The sequence below is a fragment of the Physeter macrocephalus genome, chromosome 11 (assembly GCF_002837175.3).
Source record: "Physeter macrocephalus isolate SW-GA chromosome 11, ASM283717v5, whole genome shotgun sequence".
Taxonomy (NCBI): domain Eukaryota; kingdom Metazoa; phylum Chordata; class Mammalia; order Artiodactyla; family Physeteridae; genus Physeter; species Physeter macrocephalus.
In genome coordinates, this window is record NC_041224.1 from 101,149,778 (window position 1) to 101,174,575 (window position 24,798).

At 38.2% G+C, this 24,798-nt stretch overlaps 1 protein-coding gene across 5 annotated transcripts in view; it reads left to right on the forward strand.

Annotated features, from left to right (window-relative positions):
* MEIS2 (Meis homeobox 2) overlaps nt 1–24,798 on the forward strand; it is a 204,014-nt gene that overhangs the window by 113,499 nt on the left and 65,717 nt on the right. The gene's annotated exons all lie outside the window — the stretch shown is intronic.

A 24,798-nucleotide genomic window follows, 5' to 3' on the forward strand; every position in this document is an offset into this window, starting at 1 on the left:
GTACCGCAAAAAAAAAAAAAAAAAAAAAAAGATATGTTTTATTCCTATTTGAAAGAAAGTGAAATTGAGGGACATAAAGGAAAACTTGAATAAATGGAGAGATATATTGTAAAGATATCACTTTTTCCCAATCTATCAAAACCTCAGAATTTTTTGAGGAAGAAGCGTGACAAAAATTATTCTAAGTTTTATTTTGAAAAAAAGCACTAATATAGATTATGATTTTTTTAAAGGGCAGTAAAAGTAGGTTATAGCCCTACTTTAATTAATATGCATTATAAAGCTAATTGTCAGCTTTGAACTGGCACAGAAATGAACATGTCTATCAGTGGAACAGAAGAGAAAGTACAGAACTATACCAAAGCTTAACATAAGAATTTACTTTAAAATAAAGATGGCATCTCAGATGGGAGAAGACAGAATAGATTATGTCATCTGATTCCTAATGAATTAAAAATTTCAGCATAAGAAATAAAACAACAATTGGTGGAATAAAATTAGTTACACAGTTGTGTAAATTTAAGTTAAAGAAGCCTTTCTATGCATGATCTCACGGGCAGAAAACACTGTTAGATAAAACTATTAAGAAATCAAACTTTCTGTATGGCAAGAGACACCATAAACAAAATTAAAAGACAAGTGACAAATAGTCTACTAAAATGTAATGGGCTATATGTAAGAAAGAGGTTGTATGCAAAATATAATTTTATAGTAATTTTAATAACAAATAAATGATTATGTTGCTAAGTGTATATAGTTGGATAAACATGAATCTGATGAAACTCCACTCTAAGTAATTCACTAGTGAAAAATGCAAACGATCAGTAGCCATGGAAAAAGTTTATCTCCACTAGTACTTGAGGAAATAAAATACGATACCGATTTTCATGTATCAAATTGGCATACAGCAAAAAGAATGGTAGCACCAGTGTTGGCAAGGATATGGGAGACGGGCACTGTCACATGCCTACATTGATATAACCTTTCTGGAGAATCCAGCCTTAAAAAATGCATACTTGTGACCCCACATCTCCACTTCTAGCCATTTTCCTAAAAAGTTAATGATTTAATGAGCAAAGACATAAGTAGATATTGATTAAAGTTGTTGTTTAGTCATAACACTGGAAGCAATCTATCTAGTAATTGAGAACAAATTAGACAAATTGTGGGGCATCCATATTGTGGAATATTATGCAGCCGTAAGAAATAGTAGTGGGTAAACCTAAGGGTTTTACTTATATGGACATTTGTCAAGAGCTGCTGCTCAGACCTGGACTTCAGTTCAAATAGTGTTAGTTGCCATAGAAAGGACAATTAAATTACCTAAATTAAAAAATAGTAATAATACTGGAGATATATCTTTATTGGTACGGGAAGATGTTCATGCCATTTTAAAAAGCAGGTTAGAATATAGTACATGCAACATGAACCCATTTTTGTAAAAATAATACAAATTGAAATATATACATATGGAAAATGTTTTGTGAAGTTATGACACAAAATATTAGTTGTGCCCATGCTGGGTGAAGAATTGTCTAGGATTTAATTTGTTTTCTTTTGCATTTTTTATCTTTCTAAGTATTCAGCAATGAACATGTTCTACTTAGGTAATAATTAGTACTTTTTTTAACGTTTCAAAATAAAATGATCCAGGTAATAAGCAAGAATGTGATAAAAAGCACTTGTCAGTGCCTGGAACAGGAATGCCAGTGTGGGACAGTGATAAGAGTACAGATCCTGGAGCTGGACTGGCATGGGTTCATCTAATCTAGATTCTGCTCGTCACTGACAGAGGTACCTCCGGCAGGTCATTTACCATCTCAGATTCTGCATCTGTGACATGCAGCGTTGCTTTGAGGATTAGCAAAAATGTATGTAAATCACCCAACACAGTCTCTGGCACATAGTATGCACTTAACCAACGGTTAATCCTTATTGCTGCTGTTGCTGTTGTAAATGACAAGGAAACTGGCCTGAAGACCAGAAACAGATTTGTGTTGCTGAGAAGAAATGTGGGGTAATTGTTAAGAAGTTTTTATGTGTAATGTATCATCTTGTGAAATATAGAAGATGTCCATGATTTCACCAAAAAACAGCTGCTTATCAAAATTTGTCACCTGTTAATTTGTGCTTGTAGAGTATGTGCCCTTCTAGAGGGCTAGAGAGGTAACATTTTCAATGCGGGACACCTTGGCCCTATGAAAAGAATTTTGTATATAATAGTTGCCCAGTAAGCAGTAGATGGAGTGGAATTAGGGTTGCTTGTTTAGACTGTCCCCTAGTTCCTGGTTAGACTTCTGGTTCTTTTTTTTCTTTTCTTTTTTTTTTTTTTTTTTGCGGTACGCGGGCCTCTCACCGTTGTGGCCTCTCCCGTTGCGGAGCACAGGCTCCGGACGCGCAGGCTCAGCGGCCATGGCTCACGGGCCCAGCTGCTCCGCGGCATGTGGGATCCTCCCGGATCGGGGCACGAACCCGTGTCCCCTGCATCGGCAGGTGGACTCTCAACCACTGCGCCACCAGGGAAGCCCTAGACTTCTGGTTCTGAGTGCACTTCTCCGTGTGGCCTGTGTTCACTGAAGCCCTGATTACTAGAAATCACTCAAGAAGATAAAGATCAGCCAGGTTCTCCTAAATTTTAATGTAAGGAATTAGAGGTAAGGAGTTCCACTTATGGAAGAGTCCTGCTGTATCAGCTTTTAGAGCAACACAGTGAGCAAACCTTTTGTGTATGTTAATATTATGAGTTGATATTTATTAATGTTATGAGTTGACTGTGAGCTAGGCACTGTGCTGCTAAGTAGTTTATTGCAGGGGTTACCTTCTTAAATATGACAATTCTATGACATACGTATTATTCCTCTCATAGATGAGGGACCCAAGACTTAGCCAAGGTCACATGCGTAGTGTATTCAATTCAGAACTTGAGCTCGATTCTATCTGATGTCAAAATCAATGCTTTTAAACACTTTGCTACCCTAGTTCCCCATTCCTCCCAATCAACATTTTTTTTAAGCTGTGTATCAGTGTGTCTCATTTGTTACTGTCTATTTTATGGATTTGATTTAAATCCTTTTCCTTAATATTGATCCCGTGAGAAGCCTGGTTTTAAGTAACCGTATGAAACGTTCTTGAAAAGTCTGGTTTTCCTCAACCGAATGTCGGTTCTAAAACTATACAGTTGAATTGTTATTCGTGTACTTACCACACCTCCTCTAGTTGAGTTTTTAAGTTTTCAGGCAGCAGTTGTGTTTTCCTGCTCTTTGTATCCCATGCAAGCTTAGGGCTTGCTCCTAGTAGGTGGTCAATGGCAATGAATTAAATTGCATGCCCCACGGATCGTACTAAAAACCAAACAGATAAAAATGATACCTTTCTCCAAATCTGCTCATTAGTTACATCAAACTTATAAACAATTCAGTCTCAGCCCTCAGATCTACTGCTGTCTATCTAGGTTTTGAGGCACAGAGGTAGAGCCCTGTGTCTCCACCAGCTGTGGGGGGTCACATCATTTAAGAACTGATGTTTCCAAATGATGTACATGTATTAGTGTATATACATGATTCCACTCTCACCCACCTTCATTCATGTTGGCTTCCTTAATGTTCTATAACCTTGGACTCACCCCGGGAGAGGCTGTGCATGTGAACGTCTCAATTGTGTGCCAGTCAAAAAAATAAACAAGCAGTTGGAAGTGTTAAAAAAAAAAAAAAAGAAAGTTGGATTCCCAGCTCTGCCACTCACTAGCTGTGTGACCTTAAGCACAGAACTTACCCTCTCAGAAGCTCAATTTCTCTAACATGGGGCTGGTAATATTTATCTCACAGTGTTGTCCAGAAGAGGAAAATGAATGAGAGTGCGTGCAAAACCTATAGCACGTGGTAGACATTCGGTAAATTCCCGGAACACTTAAAAAAACTCATTTTTGGGCTTCCCTGGTGGCGCAGTGGTTGAGAGTCCGCCTGCCGATGCAGGGGACGCGGGTTCGTGCCCCGGTCCGGGAAGATCCCACATACCGCGGAGCGGCTGGGCCCGTGAGCCATGGCTGCTGAGCCTGTGCGTCCGGAGCCTGTGCTCCGCAACGGGAGAGGCCACAACAGTGAGAGGCCCGCGTACCGCAAAAAAAAAAAAAAAACTCATTTTTTGTGAACTCACTGCCTTGCCTTAAGAAGTTTCATGATGCTGTTTTGAATAAATTTGAAGAACACCGAAACACAGATTCGTGATTTTAAAAAACAAGAAGGGAAAAGAGCAATTGGGGTGTATCTGCACCTGGGCAGTGATAGGGAAAAGCTTCAGTTTACTGAAATTTCAACAGCACTCTTCAAGCAGTTCATCCTGCGCTCATTTGAGAAGCACTTTTGTTTGCATAAATAAAACACTAAAAATGTTACTGAGCTATTCCGTGGAGGAGCCACATACCTGGTAACGTAAGACTGTGTTTTCATGCGGTTTTTATTCAAGGCAAAACATAAACCAATGAAAGAAAAACAGAAAGTGATAAGTAACGTAGCTGTATTTTCCACGAACATATGGTAGATGTTTAAAATGAGGTATGTCAGCTATTAATTCCCCAGGTGCTTGCCTTAGTCTCGATAATAAGGTCGTTCTAGGAGGGATTTCCCATCTCTTGATATTTTGATCTTTGGGAAAATATGAGACTGACTCTGCTCTTGTGAGCACGTGTTACCAGGAATATATTTTTTTTTAAGTATTTTGCCCTGATTGGCACACAAAAGGTGCCAAGAACAGTTCTGATGGGTGTGTTGATCTTACACTCACTCACTTTCTCCCCGAAAAAAACCCAGAAAAGCCGGAGACAAGGAAAAGACTGTTCTGTTCTTGACCCAGCATGGCCTAGAGATTTAACGGGAGGACATAGTTTCTCGTGCTCCATTGTCCATCTGATCCTTGATTTAGCTACATTAACCCTTGTAAGCCAAGGCCACAAACCTAAGAATCCAGGAAGTATGAGATGGGGTAAAGGTCAGCCCTAGAGGACGAGATCTCATTTCAACATGATTAAATGCATTCTGTTTGGGAAATTGCCTTTTTTGTTTCTATTTTTCATATTTTTAACTGTTAACATGGCATGTCATAGCTTTGAAATGATTTAGGAATTTGGGAGAATATAGGAAATCACTGAGGTATTGGTATACATAAAATGACTGTTAATTTTTAGAATATAAACAATTTGATTTTTGGAGTATAAAAATATTAAAATGAAATAGCTGTACTTGTTGACCTTCGTGAGGTCAAACTTCTATGGCTTGATGGAAAAGAAAAAGATGACAAATGAAATGGGTACGAGCTTGAGATATGAACACTTAGAATTTTGAAATCTGTTTTTTTTTCATTTCCATACAATGTTTGGTGTTTTAAAACATAATTTTGTAGACTCGATATCAGCCCTAATGTAGAATTTTCTAAAATCATGAAGACTGGGCATTTCACAGTACAAAATAAGACAAGGGTTCATCTTTACCAGAAATTTTGGTGACACTCTCCAACTTTCTAGGAAGTAGAAATGTGACTGATTTGTAGTAAGATGATTTCAAAGGCAAAGACGGAAAATGTTCTCGTTTGGAAAACAATATATGGGAAATAACTAGAGGAGAGCTGACATAAAAATATTGCTAAATTAGATGTTTAGAAATAGTAGTTATAAATGCTACCAGGTATCCATGGACAACAAAGCACATCATATTCAAGCTACAAAAGATCAATTTTAGAAATCAGAGGATTTATAGATCTTACAAATATTTCAAATGGTTTATGAGTGCTTTTAAAATAATAGAAAAACAATGTCATTAGTTTTTAGGGATATTTTTCAATGCAAAGTATAGTTACAGTTTTTAGCTTTGATGTTTTAACTTTTTATTTAATTATCATCATTCCAATCATTTTCCCAACCATGCTAATGACATGTGAGGTATTATTATCCTATTTTATAAATGAGCAAAGGGAGGCTCAGAGAGATGAGATGACTTGCTAATGGCCAAGTAAAAATCAAAGCCCAGTCTTTCTCTACGGACTTGAGGACATGGGGAGGGGGAAGGATAAGCTGGGACGAAGTGAGAGAGTGGCATGGACATATATACACTAACAAATGTAAAATAGATAGCTAGTGGGAAGCAGCCTCATAGCACAGGGAGATCAGCTTGGTGCTTTGTGACCACCTAGAGGGGTGGGATAGGGAGGGTGGGAGGGAGACACAAGAGGGAGAAGATATGGGGATGTATGTATATGTATAACTGATTCACTTTGTTATACAGCAGAAACTAACACACCATGGTAAAGCAATTATACTCCAATAAAGATGTTAAAAAAAAAAAAAAAAGCCCAGTCTTTTCCTACAGCTCTGTTGGTATTTATTGGCAAGTACAAGGCACACATGCAAATACAAACTAATTCTAGTAGGTACTTAACTGATTTAAAAGATAGTTCTTAGCCTATGCAAAGAAATCTTTTCTTGGTGCTAAGCAAGAGAGTCAGTTTCAACAGATTTGTGGATAACGGAAATTGGTTTCAAAATCAGGAGTCAGGGAATTCTTCATTGCTTTTATACAGAGAAAACAAGTAGCTTTCTACTTTAGAAAAAAAGAGAGTTTCTTACAAACTTGAATCTTTTTTTTTTTTTCAAACTTGAATCTTAAACCCTAAAAATATTAAGGTCGTTTGGAAACCCAGAGAAATGGTGGTGGTGAGTAATGTCCCTAGGGCTCCTTAGGACCATATGGCAACACATCATTGAAAGAAGGAAAGAACAGGAAGAATAAAAACTTTTAAAAGGCACAAGACTAATAAATGAACTTTTAAAAACAGTTATTATCAAAAAAGTACATACAGATGGAAAGAAACGTTAGAGATTCTTTGTGGATGACCACTATTTCATTACTTATTCCAAATGGGGAGAAAAATTAATATGCTTCTTTATTTAAAAGCCCAGTAAGTGGATAACTTTTCTTCTAAGAGGTTTAACTTCTGAGTCAGCTTGGCTAAGGAAAACAGCCATGCACAAGCAAAAGATCTAACAAATGTGATCCTGTTCCATTTTTTAAAGGATCCTGTGAGTAGCAGAAGTGCTATTTGATAATCCTTCCCCACTTCTTCATCTGGGCCTCGCCAACCACAATTGAATCATTCAGTCCTATCCATTGAGCCGTGCTGGTACTGATATACAGCCTCTGAATTATTACTTAATTTCAAGTTGCTTAGAAGTGACTTCAGGTTGCTCTTATGGGCTTTTTTAGGAACCTTAAATCTACCTTGACACTCATTCATTCACTCATTCAATCCACATTTATTTATCAAGTACTTCCTTTATGAACCACCCTCCATGCTAGGCACTGAGTGGTGAATAAAATAGTGGTGAATACAAACATAGATGCAGCTGTGCTGCCCTTGTGGTGTTTATAGACTGGTAAAAGAACAGCTAGGGTAAGTGCCCAAAAGGAGAAACCTAGGGAGCTTTGAGGGTATATATTAAGAGGGAATTGACCTGATCAGAAAGGTCAGCATCAATTAACTTCAGTTCTGAAGCAAGAAAAGGTGGACCTTGGGGGTGGGGGATCAGTTGCAAGGAAAGAAGCCAGCAACAGCAGGTGCAAAGGTCCTGTGGCAGGAGTAAGAGTTGCAGAGTTGTGGAAATGAAAGGGCAGTGTGGATGAGGGGAGATGGCAATTGGAGCATAGCGCAGTGTGACTCTGGAGGCTTCTGCCAAGATCATCTGGTGCCTTGAAGGCCATGGTAAACATTTTGATCTTTAGCCCGGAAGCAACGGGAAACCCTTGAAGCCTGTCAAGGAGAAGAGTGACAAGATCAGATCAGTCCTTTGCAGTGATAATTCTGCCTCCAGTACAGAGAGCATATTGGAAGAGGGCCACAGTTAATGCTCAAAAACTAGGTAGGGTATATCTTTTTTTAAAACTCAGTCCTTTTAGTTATACTTTATTTCTTAAGGTCCATGGTCTACCTACTACATCTTATCATAACTTTGTTTGTGCCACTGAACTGAAGTTTTTCTTTTTAAAACCCTTTTATTGACAACCTAATGGAACATCACCAGAAACATCCATCTAAAAAAAAAAGGCCACATCCTTATTATCCCCGTACAATTAGTTTTATGTTCAGATTTTTTTCCTGTTTCTGCGTGGTCCTCATATTGATACTGCAAGGTCGTTATCACATTACATTGAGATGTATTAAAATGTATTATAGTTACCTGTTGCTTCACACTGAGGACATTTAGATAAGAAGCTTTAACCAAGGATGATAGCATCAGTGAAATGCTGTCCAAATATATTCTTTTTTTATTTTTCAGCCATAGAAACTAAGTTGGGAGAGCATATTTTGCCACTTTCAACCCCAATTATGTGAAAATCCCCCTTTATGGAGAATGTAAAGTCTCCTAAGTATTTGTATTAAGAGTAATGCATGTTGCTTAGGCTGTTAAAGAAATATTGATTTCTGACCCTTAACTGGAATACTTAGCTTTCATTCCTCTTCTTTTTACATAAGTTGTGTATATTGTGTTCCCCTCCGGGAGAACTTAAAAGCATTTTGTGTTACAGAGGTTTTGTTCTAAGATCTTATTGCTTTTGAGATGAATAAATGGCAGTCTTGCTATCACTGGAACAGACCGATTTTTTTCCTGTGTAACAAGGCATACAAGTACTACAGGGCTGAATTTGGCCCCAGAACTTCTGCAGTTCCAAGCCAGTTTCTTACGGCCAAATTTAGCTTCCAGCTTTCAGCCGATGAGAAGCTTTGGCATATAGACAATCTAATTTTTGTTCAGCAAAAATCTCCTTGGATGTTTTAAATATTTTAAAATTTGTATTACCAGGTGATGCTTATGCGTTTGTTAGGGATTGACTGCAAATACTTGCAAAGAAAACAACGTACCTTAGAGGTACTTTATGCCAGCCTCTGAGGTATTAGAATTAAATGGGTTGGCACCAAAATATTTCAATACGCTATAGGAAATGAAATATGGTCAAACAGGTTTTTATATTATGACTATTCCTTTTTTCCATTACTCGCCGGAGGGAAGTAAATCAACTTTACATCCCCTCCCTGTTTTATTTTTATCAACTTCCTTGGAAGTTTGAGGGTTTTTGTGTTTTGTTTGTTTGTTTATTTGTTTGCTTATTCTTTGGATAGAACATAGAACAGGAAAATTACAACTTTTAAATGTTTCTTATCTATTTATCTGTTGATGTGATGCTACCTTAAACACATTTAATATTAATAATTAATTTAATTACACATAGTGTAGTTGCGTTAACACATTTTCTATTATCTGTTCTAATGTGATACCATGCACCCCTGCAGCAGCCACCTTAACTTAAAGCTTTAATTGCTTTACCCTAAGCCTCAGCTCATGTTTGATTTATCTGATTTCTTTGTATAAAGATTCTCTAGTTTACGATGTGTACACAAGTCTTTAAATTGGTGTTGATGTTTATGCAGTGAACTTGCCAACTGGTTACAGCAGACGTCCCTTTATGAATTTATGATGGGGCAATAAAGACAAGTGTCAGGAGCCCCTTGTCTGGGTAAGGAGTCACTTTCCTTGTGCTATGTTGGGGACAGTAATGTGGACACTTCCTCTAATTTGTAAAGCAGCGGGCAGTGTTGAAATCCAGACTTGTCAAATCGCTAATTTACTGTAGTGGGAGTGTGTGTGTGTGTGTGTGTGAGAGAGAGAGAGAGAGAGAGAGAGAGAGAGAGAAACGCACTTAAATGTTTTCACTTTGAAACAAAACTATATTACATTCAAGGTTTTTAACCAGGAGCCCATTCTTTGTAAACCTGACTGGGTACATATGTAGATTATTATTATAGAGTCTGCGTCAGCAGTCTAAAATTTATCAGCTGTGACAAGTGAAAGAAATATTTGAAGAAGAGGGCTGTGTATCATTTCCTTTTATCTATACATTTTTTTTTTGCAAAAATAGGCCAAAAAAGACAAATATTCTTTTCAAGTATTATGTCATAAGAAGCTTTAGTTTACACTTTTTTCGTTATGAAAAGATCTTCAAAGTCTATAGGTACGAGTTTAATTTATTAATTCTCAGTCAGGAAGCAGACACAAGGCTTCCTGACTGAGAGCACAAATATGCTAATTTTAAAATAGCGGTACAGGTGTTGTTATTAGTTATAGGTGCTATATTAGTGCTTCTTCATGTACTGATATGTACTGGCTTGCTCATCTTTGCCTCTTTTACTTCTCATTAATATTTGAAATTAGAAGTCAGAGAAGTCGATTCTTAATTTTCAACGTGTACCACAGAGGATTTATCTCAAAGTATTACTTACTGCAAACTATCCTGTATGTGTAAGTTTGTCTTCATATAAATGCTACCTGCAAATAACCAAAGAATTAAGATAAAATGGAAGAGCCCAGAAACATAGGAAAAGCAAGCCAGATAAGGATAAAACACTTTCATATTTGAAGAAAAGGATGGATGATCAGGGAGGTGGAGAGAAGGAAGGAAGGAAGGTGTTCCAGATGGTTCTGAAATGTGTGCAGCAAAGAAGAAGATTCTCAAATGTCATGTGGTTTTCTGAAGAGACAAAAACAGGACTTCACTGTTGATGACAGAGAAGATAAGCTGGAAGTGAGACAGTGAAATTCATTTTTATCTACATTTCCTCCCAATTCTCACCCTTTGTGGAAGTTCTTTCTCTTCCTACTGAGAAAATTCAGATAATTAAATGCAGTTAAGAGTGCAGACTAAGAGAAGAAATACAACGTCTAACTAGCAAGGTTGTGCTGATGAGGGCCTAAATTATGTGCTACCACTTACAAATTAAAATGACAGAAATATCATAGAATATTCTTGAACTGCCTCTAGCAAAAAATTAAAGTAAAATAAAAGAGTACGTTATGGCCAGTTTATATTTCAGGACGAGAAAACAAGGTGAAGAGGACTGGTTTTGATCTGTAGCAGTCATCTATTCAATCAGTACGTTTTTACTGGGATCCTTTACTGTAAAGTTATGAATTAAGCATGTGCAGAGACGTGTGAAGTACAGTTTCTTTCACTGAAGACCTCACTCCCTTTTTGGGAAGTCAAGGCCCTCCAGTATCTGTAACGCAAGGTAGTACATGATCTGTCCTACTTGAGGAATATAATGAAGTGTGACTCAGATATCAGCTGATTGATTTGACCACACAAGTGAATCTGTTTTAAATCTATACAAACGTGATGCCAGATTCAGCTACTTCATCAGCTTCCTCAAGAAACCCAACCATATAAGGATTTTTTTCAATTCTTTAGTTTTACTGAAGAGTTGTAGTGTCATGGGGAGGTGTCACATCACACAGCACACATGTCACTTGAAAAATTCCCTTTATACTCATCTCATCCCCAGGTATTCCCTTTTAACCTTACTCATTTCTCCATCTCTTCTCCTAGGCAGCTCTCAACACAGCTTGTCAGCCCTTTATTCGACGTAGTAGCTCCCGGCTTTGACAAGAAGCTTGGCTGCCACTAGACTCTAGGCTTGGAAAATTCATTTCAACCCCCACTTCCCAGCCCCCAAGCTCATCAAAGATCCTTTTCAATAGAGCTAATTCTTCCTACAAAGCAGTTATTTACCGGCATCTAAAAAATAAAAATTTAGGGGCTTCCCTGGTGGCGCAGTGGTTGAGAGTCCACCTGCCAATGCAGGGGACACGGGTTCGTGCCCCGGTCCGGGAAGATCCCACATGCCGCGGAGCGGCTGGGCCCGTGAGCCATGGCCGCTGAGCCTGCGCGTCCGGAGCCTGTGCTCCGCAACGGGAGAGGCCACAACGGTGAGAGGCCCGCGTACCACAAAATAAATAAATAAAAATAAAAATTTATCCATATGATTTTTTAGGAAAAGAGGGTAAGAATCATTTCAAAGTGGTGATCAAAGAAGATCTTAAAGAATGGCGTATCAATCAGAATAAGCTATGTTATGCTGCTTTGACAAATATCACCAAAATCTCAGTGGCTTAACATAATAAGAATTTATTTCTTGGGCAAACAAGGTCAGCAGTGCATTCATTATACTCTGAAGCAGTCGTCCTCCATATGCAAGTTTAGCCTGTAAGGTCCTTCCATCTTCTGGCACCTCCGTCTCAACAAGTACCCCCATGATTGCAGCAGCAAGAGAGAGGGCTGGGGAGTTCACATCAGCAAGTGAATTCGTCAGCTCCAAAATAGCGCATGTCCCCTCAGTCACAGTCATTTGTCTAGAACTAGTCACATGGTCCTGCCCAATTCATGGAAAAGAGAGGTGCAGAGGGGCTGGGAAACATAGACTTCTGTGTGTATAAAATGGGAAGAAAGCCCAAAATAATGGTGAGCATTTGAAATATCTACAATATGGGAAGCGTTTTGATGGCAGCAGTATAGGAATAAAATGAACAAAGAAGCCAGTGTGGTTTGGTTAGGACTTTACATGTGTTTTGTAGAATAATGGGATATAAGTTTGGAAAGATGGGTTGAGGCCAGATCGTGAAAGGCCGTTCACTACAGGCCAAAAATCTTGTTTTATTGGTGACATGGAGCCATGCAAGATTTGGGAGGAGTATGAATGACTCATGCTATATCTTGCATGGGTGCTGGTGGTGATTTGTATTGAATTGTAGTCAGATTTAAGAGACATGAAAACCAGTGGAAGATTTTCTTCCAAATCAGCTAAGTATGAAGTAACACCCAATTTCTGCTGTTCCTGGGGAAAGCTCAAATGATACTGTACTAACTTATCTCCCACTACACATGCCCCAGTTGGAGATTCTTTTTGCACCTTCTCTCACCTTATTCACTGTTAACCCCTCACTTTTAAGACCAGTTAACAGGCAAATACAATGTCGAATAACTACACATCCGAGAGAACATTTATATTTGGAACCACTGGTGATATCCATGAGCATTTAAAATGGGAAAGGTATCAGTTAGCTTTGTTAAGATAACAGGACTGATGTGGAAATCTCCAGCAACATGGCAGAGCAATGGAAACGATGAGGGATTCTGATTTGTGACTCTATTTACCCATTATGAATAAAGAAATAGCTACTATTTATGTGCTTAATTATTATGTGCCAGACAACATGTTAGTACTTCAGTCCTTTAAGATGACCTGCAAGACCTGGGATGGTCTACACTAGCTGCTTTTCCAGCCCCATCCTTCCACTCTGCCCCTCTCGCTGCTGTAGGACGCTGGCCTCCTGCTCTTCCTGCCTCCTAGCTGACGCTGACTTCCTCAAATGTCTGCTCAGATGTCACCTTCTCAAAATGCTCTTCCTGACCACCCTGTATAAAAGATCAATTTTCCCAGTCACTTTCTATCTCGGTATAGAAATAACCGCAATGAAGATTTTTTTTTAATAAAACTTATCACCTCCAGGCAAATTCTATTTTTTGTTTATTGCCTGTGTTCCCTATCAGAATATAAGTTCCATGAGGTCAAGAATTTGTCTCTTTTGCTTATGACTGTATTCCCAGTGCATGTTAACAGTTCCTGGCACTGAATTAACTGTTTGTTCAATTAATAAGTGACTTATTTAAGCCTCATGAGACCCCTCTGAGGTAGGCACCGTTAATATTTCTATTTTATGAGGGATGAACCTGAGTCTGAGGGTGGTTTGGTAGCCTCTTCAAAGTTTCACAGTTACTAATCCTTGAGGCCAAGATTAAAACCAGGACTGTCTGATTCCAGAGTCTGTATATTTTGCTACAGTGCTTTTCTTGATGATCCTATACTCTGATCGTGGTAATTGAAAGTTGGTGTAAAAGTGATGCTTTAAGAATACAAACATTTCATGTATATGTTTGAATCATTTCTCTGACATTAATATATATTTATTAAAAACATGATAAATATTTCTATACGCATGAGAAAGTAAACTGACTCCCAACCCCCCTCCAAAAAAGTGTCTTGTGGAGCTAATAGAGGGTGATCTTGAAGAGCAGATTTGCTCACATGGGCCAAATGTTTCCTCCTGCAGAGTGGGCTGCTTCCCAAAGAATTAGCCTCTCTCAAAATGAATTATTAACCCCAGCGTCCTGGCCAAATTCCCACTTGGATAGTCTAGGAACTGTTCAAAACTTGGAATCTATTGAAATTAGCCTGGCTTGATTGCAGTCTCTGCATTAATTGTGATATAATAGAGTTTCTCTAGAGATTTGTGCATATATTATTCTAATTTGTATAGACTGGCTTTGTCTCTTAAATTTTTTAGTTTCTTCTTCCCCGCATGAGATACGGCCTGCATTTCTTTATAAGTTGTTGTGTTGTTTTTTTTTTTTTTTGTAATTTCACTGCATGAATAACTGTGAGCTCCTTTTTCCTTGGATTTGCCAAACCTTTTTCTCACTTGAATGATTAGTCTCTTGGTCATTATCACAGTGTGTTGCAGGCATTAGCCATGAGGAGCTTCCAGACTTCCAACTCTCTTACTCAAGTGCAAGTGTAGCCTAGGTAGGGACAGAGTTCACTCAATGAAATTTTTCTAATTGCTTCTTTCAAATTCCCAGTCCTCAAGGAACTTATGTTCTAGTGAGAGGCACATATCTATTTTAAAGTTTAAAATAACTGACCTAATGGTGTAACTATTTAGAATTCCTATACACTTCCTAAATTATGGCTATTAATTTCTTCAGGCAATTTTGTTAAATGAGTTAGACCATTTATTTGTCTTGGTCATAAGCAGACTCTAAAATGTCACTTAGATTCTGGAGAAACAGAGGTATGAGTTTAATTAAACTACAAAATCGTTTTGCTTAGGTAAAACTGAAACAAATATCTTAGAAATCCATTGTGTTGCATTGTTTTGATGGCAACTGTAGGCCTCATACAATTAGTCAAATCTTGCCAATGTCACGTGATTCTTTCTATAAGTTGGCCTTTCTTGCCTTGAGTTGGTACAGTCAAGTCTTCACTATAATAGATGGTTATAATGGGTAGCTTCAGCAGTATTTTCACACTGTAAGCTTTCTCTCTAATCTACATAGGGAGTAAGAATGAAGATTTTGTTGAAAGGCAAAACAATTATTCCTAGGAAATAGTTGGCCTCATAGATTTTCAGCATAGGGAAAGACCTTGAGAACTCAAGGCTTAAGTCTTTGCATTTAATTATGCCTGGATCACAGACAAGTGGTAAGTCACTTATGCTTCCTGCATTCCATTCTTTACCTTTACCAAGTGAGATGAGACAATGGATGTGAGCCATGTGCACTTAGAACTTCAGCAGCTAATATTAGAAAAATGCTTTGAAAATGACAGATGGAAAGAACTATAAATGCAATCGCTAATGGATTTATGTGCTCTCTCTCTCTTCTTCCAATCTATTTCTACCAGTATTTTCCAAAAAATTTCCCAGGGCTCCACCTGAAGTGTGACCTGATGGCACCATAGCACATGTGTTTCCTGAGTTGGTTGAGTGTTTCCCAAATGTATCTACACTTTAAATTCAAATGTTTATCCACTAGGGTTTAAATCATGGAAAGTGTTACTGCCTTAGTGTGACAGCCATATACTTCTGCCTAGACAATTGTTGTAAGTTCTGTGGGGCTTTCTATAGGTTTTTCCCCCTAGATCTTAGTCAATATGGGCCTAGAAATATATAATTCCTTGTGGGAAAAAAAAAACAATTCAGATTTTCAATAGTGTAAATAAATCGACAGAGAGTATGCTTTTAAATCTGTAACATGCAGAAACTTCCCATCCCCTTGCCATTAGCCTCCTCCCAACTAGGTGGTTCTAACTATGAATATGAGAAGGTAAAAGCCTAAACACTGATATTTCTCCTGCTTCCCTTGTGCACTTGAAATGAGACACTCCATACTTCAGTCTCAGGTCAAGCACTGAAAATTATTCCTTTATTTACTCATTTACCAAATATTTATTGAGCTTGTACTGCTCTCCCAAGCACTTTTCTAGAAGCTGGGTATACAGCTGTGAAAAAAACACAAGTGAAAATCCAAGCACTTATTAATAAATCCATCAGAATGTTTCATTTGGCATTTCTTGTAAACATCTAAATTTGTTCATTTAAAAAAAAGTGAGAGCATTAGTCCACTGGGGGCGTTAATTGCTTTGCAAGAACATTATCTTATGAAAGAACTCACTTTAGCAAATAGCAAGCTCCTTTAGTAATTCAGCTTACAGTGTTTATACTTGTTATGAACTGTATTCCCAAATGTCCAAGGAGTTAAAGAAAAGGAATGTCTCCAGAGAATGGTTCTAGGTTCTATAACATCTTTAGCATTCCAGTCACTTAAAATAAAAGGGAGAATGTGTTTAGAAGCTTGAGGAAGAGAAAAGAGAGCATAAGCAGTCAAATGTGAAAATACCCATCTCAATTTCTAACAGTTCCTTCATTGCTCCAGACCCCTGGCTTGTTAAATTTTTAGCTCAGGACCTGGTATCTATCCATCAGTGTTTCTAGAACTGTACAACTATCACTATGATAAAAATGTACACAGGTTCATTCATTCCTTATAATAGTATATTCCCAGGCCATTTCAAAATTGGCTGGTTAGGTTAGAAAAAAGATGAAAACTTTTAAAGTAGGGGTTTATACATTTCCTTCTGAATTTCCTCCCTTTCTGTATTTTCTTCACTGTATAAAAATTTTAGATGTTCTAACACCTGTATTGAAAAAGTCTTTTCTTTAGTTTCTGCCAGGTTAGAAACTGATTGTCAATCTGATTGTTAGATACTGATTGTCAGCTGGGACTGTGCAAAGGAGGAGAGTTTGTCAGTCTACTTTCCTCCAATATCCAGATCAAATCCAAGTCACGATCTTATACAAGGAGGATCAGAGTCATGAGTTGATGGTGATTTTTATTGACATTTTAAAATTTGAGATAATTTTTGACTCCTCCTATTTACCTCTTGCTAAAAACTATTCTGTCTTATCTGGCCTAAGAAAATGTCCTTATTTAGATAAAGCATACTCAATACTTGCATGGAATGTGCATAGAATAATACCTTGGATTTACTTCATGATTTTCCACTAGAATCTAAAGGCCATTTGTGGTTTATTTCTTGCCATGTGGCAATCCTTAAGTGTTTTGCTAACTCCTTAGAGAACTAAACCCACTCAGCTTATGTTGCATGAGGGTATATTTCCAATTACTCCAATAAGAGTATTTAAATTATTTAAATATTTAAATAATGCATATGATTCAGTCAGTTACACCTGAGTATTCAAGGTACCTTCAGACTTCAAACTACCTTATTTCAAATGAAAAATTTATCATTCCCTATGGTCAATTGGTCAACTCACCTTACTCCGAAATATTAATGCTCTTTGTATTATGGCACAACATGGGTCAAATTTAAATTCATCTGCTAAAGATGCAACATACCAAGCAGGTATCAGAAATGTTAGAGGGCTCTGTCCATCATGAAGAAAAGTCATGGGTAATATCCAAACTATTTAACAGGCACCAACAATCAGAATGAATATTCAACTAATCAGAGCAGATGCTGGCCATAGTGGTCCATACCAGTTGAATTCACCTGCGTTAAAGGTCCGTTCTTTTAAACTCCAATTTTTGTGGAGACACTATTTTCAAGGCTTATTATATCCTTGTAAGAAATATTTTCATGCAAAAAAATAGAATTATTTGTTCTAAGAATGAAAAAATACACTACCAATTTCTAATATACAAATCAGGAGGAATAAGAAGTAGCTATTGTTTTCTGTAAAATCTTATCACTTAATGGATTGGAAAAAATTGGCCAGTAAAATAATTTCAAATATTCATATTTTTAGTATTTGCCCCATTATTCCTCTTTCTTTTATCCAAGTTGATAAGCAGATGCAGATACTTTCTGCGAGGTCAACTTAGCTACCCAAGCTAAGAGGAGCTTTTTCTTAATGTTTTCTGATTTGCTGTGCAAATTAGAAAGAAAATAGCCACCTACTAATATTTAAGTAAGCTCCTAACATATATTAGCATATATCCTTATTGTTTTGCCATGAAACTTTTAATTTCTGTGTCTGTATTTTCTCTTAGTGCACATATTTTTAACTTATTTGGATTTACTTAGCATAGCATTTAATTATCATGGTAAAAGGTTAAATACTATCAAATGATTTGGTATTTCAATATTTAATCACTTTTACCTTGAATGAGTAAATGTCTAGTGAATAGATATTCAGAGTCATAAAGACATATTTTTATGTACATATATTTTTTCATTTTGTTTGCTTATGACATGGATTAGTTTATGATCTTATATACTTAATTACCAGAAGAGACATACTCATAAGTATGTTCAAAAGACATTTTGAAGGACTTCTACTTACTGATGAGTTGATTTACTCTAAATACAAATTAGAAACTCACAAATCGATTTCTTCCATCCGCTTAGAAACACTCTTTATTTAAAGTATTTGCATGTTCTAAAGCTTAGGTAAAATAGTAACGGGGACAGTATATGTACAAAGATAGATAAATGCTGTGGCGGTATCTTGTTCTGTCTCCATCTTGATGTATTAGTTAGCTTTCACTAAACAGGCACTCTAAAAAAGGGAAGGAAAAACAAATTGATAAGATAAAAGTGTGGGGAATTCCAAAATAAATACTGCTAACTGACCTTTTTTGATGGCTCAGTTAGGAGTGTTCTTATTATGGTACCAATTGGTTGCTTTATTTACTAGTACCATGTGTAACTAAGGTAAACACTGGGGTAATATCTTTGGCTTAGTTTTTCATAATTTCTGGACAGACATAATGATCTTTCTCCCACAGTTTTAAAAGTCAGATAAATTCCAAAACAGAGAATATGGAGCTATAATTTTTAAAAGTCAAGTATTTTTTTTAGCCCACTTCCCCTTTTTTAGAGTATATCTCTAAGTATAGAGTTATATCTCATGCTCATTTATATGCAAAAAGAAGCTCTGTATATGTTAGAAAAAGAAGCCAGTTTGGAACCTCTGAACCAATTTCCTAATGCCAGTATTTTACACCTTAGAGTTTTTATCTTGGTGAACTGTCAAATGAAAGAATTAACTCATTAAGGAGTTCTTTTTCATCATAGCCACTCTGATTAAAACCTTCTCTACAGTATGGTGCAAGAAATGGTCAGTCACTACTAAAGTTTTCTTTTTAACCACTGCTATGCATCACAAGAAGTCATTAGTTTACAGCTACTTCCTTCTTATTTTTATGACTTTTTAGCTTATCATTAACCCCATTCTCTTATCCTGTACTCTGAGATGAGCAAAGAAGATAATATCCACAACATTTCCACTGCTTACTCTAGAGATAATCTTTTGAAAAAGAGATAACCCTGTTTCTTTAAACAACTCCTTCCTCTTTAAATCCATGATAGCTTTCCCTTGTCAAGTTAGACTTTCAGTGCATTGTTAAGGGAATCAGACAAAATTATTTATAGCATGGTCCATGCAGATGAAATTGGACTAAACATACTGTAATTGTTTATTATTTCTTGTAAACTTGTTTAATAATTCTTTAATATTTACCCCACAATTTTTTTTAGCATCTTTATTGGAGTATAATTGCTTTACAATGGTGTGTTAGTTTCTGCTGTATAACAAAGTGAATCAGCTATGCATATACATATATCCCCATATCTCATCCCTCTTGCGTCTCCCTCCCACCCTCCCTATCCCACCCCTCTAGGTGGACACAAAGCACCAATACCCCACAATTTTCTATCCAGACTTTTTTCAGGTTATTAAAGAAATGTAATAGATTAATAGCTAAACTTATTTCCTTCTAATTCAGTCTCTTATGCCACTGTGTCTGGACCTGTTCAGTAGGGTTGTTGTCATAAGACTAGATACAAGTATGTCAATTGTCTAGACATTATATAACTTTAAAGCAACTGCTTAGCCTTTTTAACAAGAAGTAATTAAATGTTAATGAAAAGTCCCATACACTTACTTCTTCTCCACAGCTTCTTAGTGTTACCATCTGAATTTGCCAATTTCCACTTGGTTCTCTACACATATAAAGTTATACTCTTGTTTTAAATAAGAGCTGAGGGCTTCCCTGGTGGCGCAGTGGTTGAGGGTCCGCCTGCCAATGCAGGGGACACGGGTTCGTTCCCCGGTCCGGGAACATCCCACATGCCGCGGAGCGACTGGGCCCGTGAGCCATGGCCGCTGGGCCTGCGCGTCCGGAGCCTGTGCTCTGCAACGGGAGAGGCCACAACAGTGAGAGGCCCCCGTACCGCAAAAAATAATAATAATAATAAGAGCTGATTTTCACTATTTCATATTCAGTGTGGGAGAGAGGTTGGTATCTTCTGCCTTGTTGAGTGTCTCCTTCCTTAAATCTCCCTTCTCATTTGGTATCTAGTTTTCACCTCAATCAACTTCCCTTTCTCTCATTTCAGAATAGTATTTTTCGGATGAAAACAATTCACTTATTTCCATTCTCCAACTTGATTAATTCAACATGCCCTAACTGATACCTTTTGCATGCTAGGCAGTGAACTAGATTCTGGAAGTAAAATATGGATAGCCAGTCCCTGCTCTCAAGGAGCAGAGTCCAATAGGCGAGATTGACAAGCAAGTATTTGCAATGCAGTGTGGCAAATGAAGAAATATAGGGTGACATAGGAATATATAGGATATGGATAGTAAGTAACTTACAGGATAAAATCTGGCTACTGGTATCCATAATTCCTAGGTAGAAATAAGATGTTCCATAAGAAATATTCTTTGAGATTATATGAGTGTGAAACTTGTTCTTTCTGGGGAAGTCAGGGACATCTTTTAAAAAGGAGGAGGCCAACAAAGTTTGGGGCAAGCCACTTTGTTTCAGTCAGCCTTAGTTTTATTAGACATAAAATGAGAAAGTTTGTGTTACATGACTTCTGATGTCCTTTCTAGTTCTAAAACTCTGAGTCTGTAAGTTTTGCTTTTGCAGTACACTGAAAAATCTAAATAGCCTAAACCTGTTTTGAAATCTATTTCAACAAATGATCCGTAAAATAAATAAGCACAAAATTCAATTTTTTGGAAAAGTGGTCTGGCGGTAGAACTGAGTAGCCCCATAAAATATTAATTTGGTCATAGTGTGGAAATGTGAAATGATTGTTAAATGAGTCAAGGCCTTATTTGTGGCCTTTGGCTCATTTGGTAAGATTACCCATTAGCCATGTAGGCAGCATAACACGCATGGCCAAGCAGCTCACGGGAGCGTCCTAACAAATGTTAAATAAAAATTATCTTTCTCTAGCCTTAGGAATATATTGCTGTTATTTTCAAAATAAGACTGTGCTCAGCTTTAAAATCTCAGTCAATGGGAAAATAATTATATTCATTGCACTTAAAATTCTGACTCCTATCTGCAAATGTGTTTTTCTAATATATTTTTTACGTTTCTTTGGAAGTTTAGAAGTCAAATGAGTGTTGATGGTTTCTGACCGTCTTTTAATTTTATCACTCCTGCAGGTATGAATTCCCTTTGTACCATTGCAGTAGGTATATGTAACATTTCCCTTTGCAGATGCAAAAAGTGTTTCTTCTTAGTCCTAAGACGCTTTTTTCCTTTCAGTCATTAACTTTGGTTTCATGAAAAATTCCTTCTCCATTTTTCTATTTTATCTATATCTTGATAATAATAATTTAATAACTGTTCTTAAAATCTCTGTATGATAATCCATTAGGCTCATTCAGTATTCCTTCAGCTTATCTACAAAAGAGCGTGTGCTTTTCTCTTTGCTCTTTTTAATGAGGCCTTCCTACCGTGGCTCTAAATATCAACCAAACATGTTAATCTCTTAGGATCTGGCTATTATTAAAATCTCTCAAATATTTTCTGAATTTTAAAAGATGTGATTATTATAATGTAATCTGTTTACTTCCACATGAACTCAAATGGAAATGAATCTCCTGAAACAGCCACATTTTCTTCCTCCCAAATATACATCTGGCATTAAAAAAACCAACTAAGGCTTCCCTGGTGGAGCAGTGGTTGCGCGTCCGCCTGCCGATGCAGGGGAACCGGGTTCGCGCCCCGGTCTGGGAGGATCCCACATGCCGCGGAGCGGCTGGGCCCGTGAGCCATGGCCGCTGGGCCTGCGTGTCCGGAGCCTGTGCTCCGCAACGAGAGAGGCCACAACAGAGGGAGGCCCACATACCACAAAAAAAAAAAAAAAAAAAAACCAACTAATTTAAATCTAGAATCTGGGTTTCCATGACACCAAACATCTGGATGAAAAGTGAAAAATTCAGTAGATGTTTTCAAATATCCAAATATTGTGTCAGTAAAACAGTTAAATGACTGTCTGAATCTCCCCATATTTATCTGGTTTTTATGCACCATATATGGGGCACTGTCTGTCCTTCCTAATGGAAAACAGTGTCAATTTCAGAAATAATGTATTCACAAACAAGTATGTACTGCGTACCTATTCTGTAGGAAACATTCTAAGTGCTGTAGAGCAGCAGTCCCCAACCTTTTTGGCACCGGGGACCGGTTTGGAGGAAGACAGTTTTTCCACGGGGGTGGAAGGGGGCGGGCGGAGGCTGTGGGATAGTTCAGGCAGTAATGCGAGCCACGGGGAGCGGTAGATGAAGCTTTGCTCGCTTGCTCGCCACTCACCTCCTGTTGTGCGGCCCGGTTCCTAACAGGATACTCATCCGGCACCGGTCCGCAGCCCGGGGGCTGGGGACCCCTGCTGTAGAGGGTTCAAGGTTAAAGGCTTGAACTCTGTCCTCAAATGAATTGCAGTGCAGCAAGGACTATAACACAAGTACACATATATATATAAAAGATAATGTGGAGGGCTTCCCTGGTGGCGCAGTGGTTGAGAGTCCGCCTGCCGATGCAGGGGAACCGGGTTCGCGCCCCGGTCTGGGAGGATCCCACGTGCCGCGGAGCGGCTGGGCCCGTGGGCCATGGCCGCTGACCCTGCGCGTCCGGAGCCTGTGCTCCGCAACGGGAGAGGCCACAACAGTGAGAGGCCCGCGTACCGCAAAAAAAAAAAAAAAAAAAGATAATGTGGAGTGAATAAAAACACTAGAGAGGAGGAGAGAAGGCACTGTGGAATTTTGGAAGAAGGTGACTAGTCCAGGCTAGGGAGGGTTTTCTGCTGGGCCCAGTGTTTGGACTGACCATGATGGACATGCCAGAATCATGGAAATGGAAGGGACTGTTGTGATCACACATTTGAAATACGCTCTCCTTCAGCAGCTGGGAATTTTACTTAAATCAAATAATCCTAAATTAGCCAGATGTTTGCAACGGTTTTTGTGTCATTTTTCATTATCACAGCCTTGCGTTTCTGTACAGTTTTTGCATCTAAGTGTGTTTCTCAGGTATTTTGATGAGCAAATTTATATGCATCCCCCTTAAGAGTTTCAACTTGACACAAAGAAGCATACTGAAATTTACCCTCTGTATGGTCATTATGAAAAGTCTACCTTATACTTTGCGTTTCAAATTAGAAAAAAGATATAAAATTTTCACAGTTCCATATACATTGCATGCTTAAACCTCTATCTTCCAAGTTAGGTGATTTTTTTGATCTATTAGTATCACAACTCTGATCAACTTTTTAAAAAATCCCAAATCCTCAAGATTTTTGCCATGTTTGATCAGAATCTAGATTAAAGCAAAATGGTTTACCTCTTCTTCTTCCCCCCACCCTGCCTCCCTCCTTTTCCTCACCATCCTTCTCTTTTCAAAAAAAAAAAAAATAATTTTAAGCTGGAGGGGAATATGGAGTAAACTGAGAAAATTTCTGATAATCTAAATTGTGCCATATGTATTAGTCAGCACTAATAAATTGGCTCAAGTAGCTAAAAGGTAAAGTGTGGCTGGATTTAGATAAAGCTGGATCCAAGGGCAGAAATGTGCATAAATCTGTTCTTTATAGCTACTGGCTCTGCTGTTGTCTGTGTGAGCTTCATTCTCAATCAGGCTCTCCCCATTTGGTGGCAATAATGGCCATCAACAACTGCAGGCACAAATTCTACTGACTTAGTAACTCCAGTGAAAAGAGAACACCTTTGATTGACAGTCCTACTGACTCACATTAACCTAACTTGGGTTCCATCTTCAGAGCAGCCAGAATGATTAACTATGTTGATTGGCTAAGCCCTGAGTACATCCCTGAAGTAAAATCAAGGCACTTTTACCAAAAGAAAAGGGAAAAGGTACTTCAGTGAAAAACTTTAATGTTAGAGTGGGAAAGTCCTCCACTAAATATCAGTAGAGCGGGTGGTTATCCCAGCCTTACAGTGCACTGCCTGTTTCTATGACCTGGAGTGTTAATTAAGCCATAGCGTCTTGGTTTCTTCATCTACATAAATTAGGTCGCAGGACAAGGTTCTGTTTAAAGACTTTTTTAGCTCTAATATTTTGTGGTTCTGATCTCCAGAACTAGGACAAGGATAAGACACCCAGAAAATGCAGATTTACAAATAGTAACACAAAGCAGGAGATACATCACGTTTCATGTAGAAGTGCTTCCGGTAGAAACCCGACGTTAGCTTGGCAGTGGAAGAGCAAAGGGTTGCATGTTGCTCCTGCATCCTGAGATAGTGATTAGAAGCTCAGACAACTTGAGAGGAGAGGGTGTGTGTGTGTGTATGTGTGTGTGTGAGAGAGAGAGAGAAGGAGTGAGAGAGTCAGTGAGGTTCAGAATTAACCATCACAGGGCTTCCCTGGTGGCGCAGTGGTTGAGAGTCCGCCTGCCAATGCAGGGGACACGGGTTCGTGCCCCGGTCCGGGAGGATCCCACATGCCGCGGAGTGGCTGGGCCCGTGGGCCGTGGCCGCTGAGCCTGCGCGTCCGGAGCCCGTGCTCCGCAACGGGAGAGGCCACA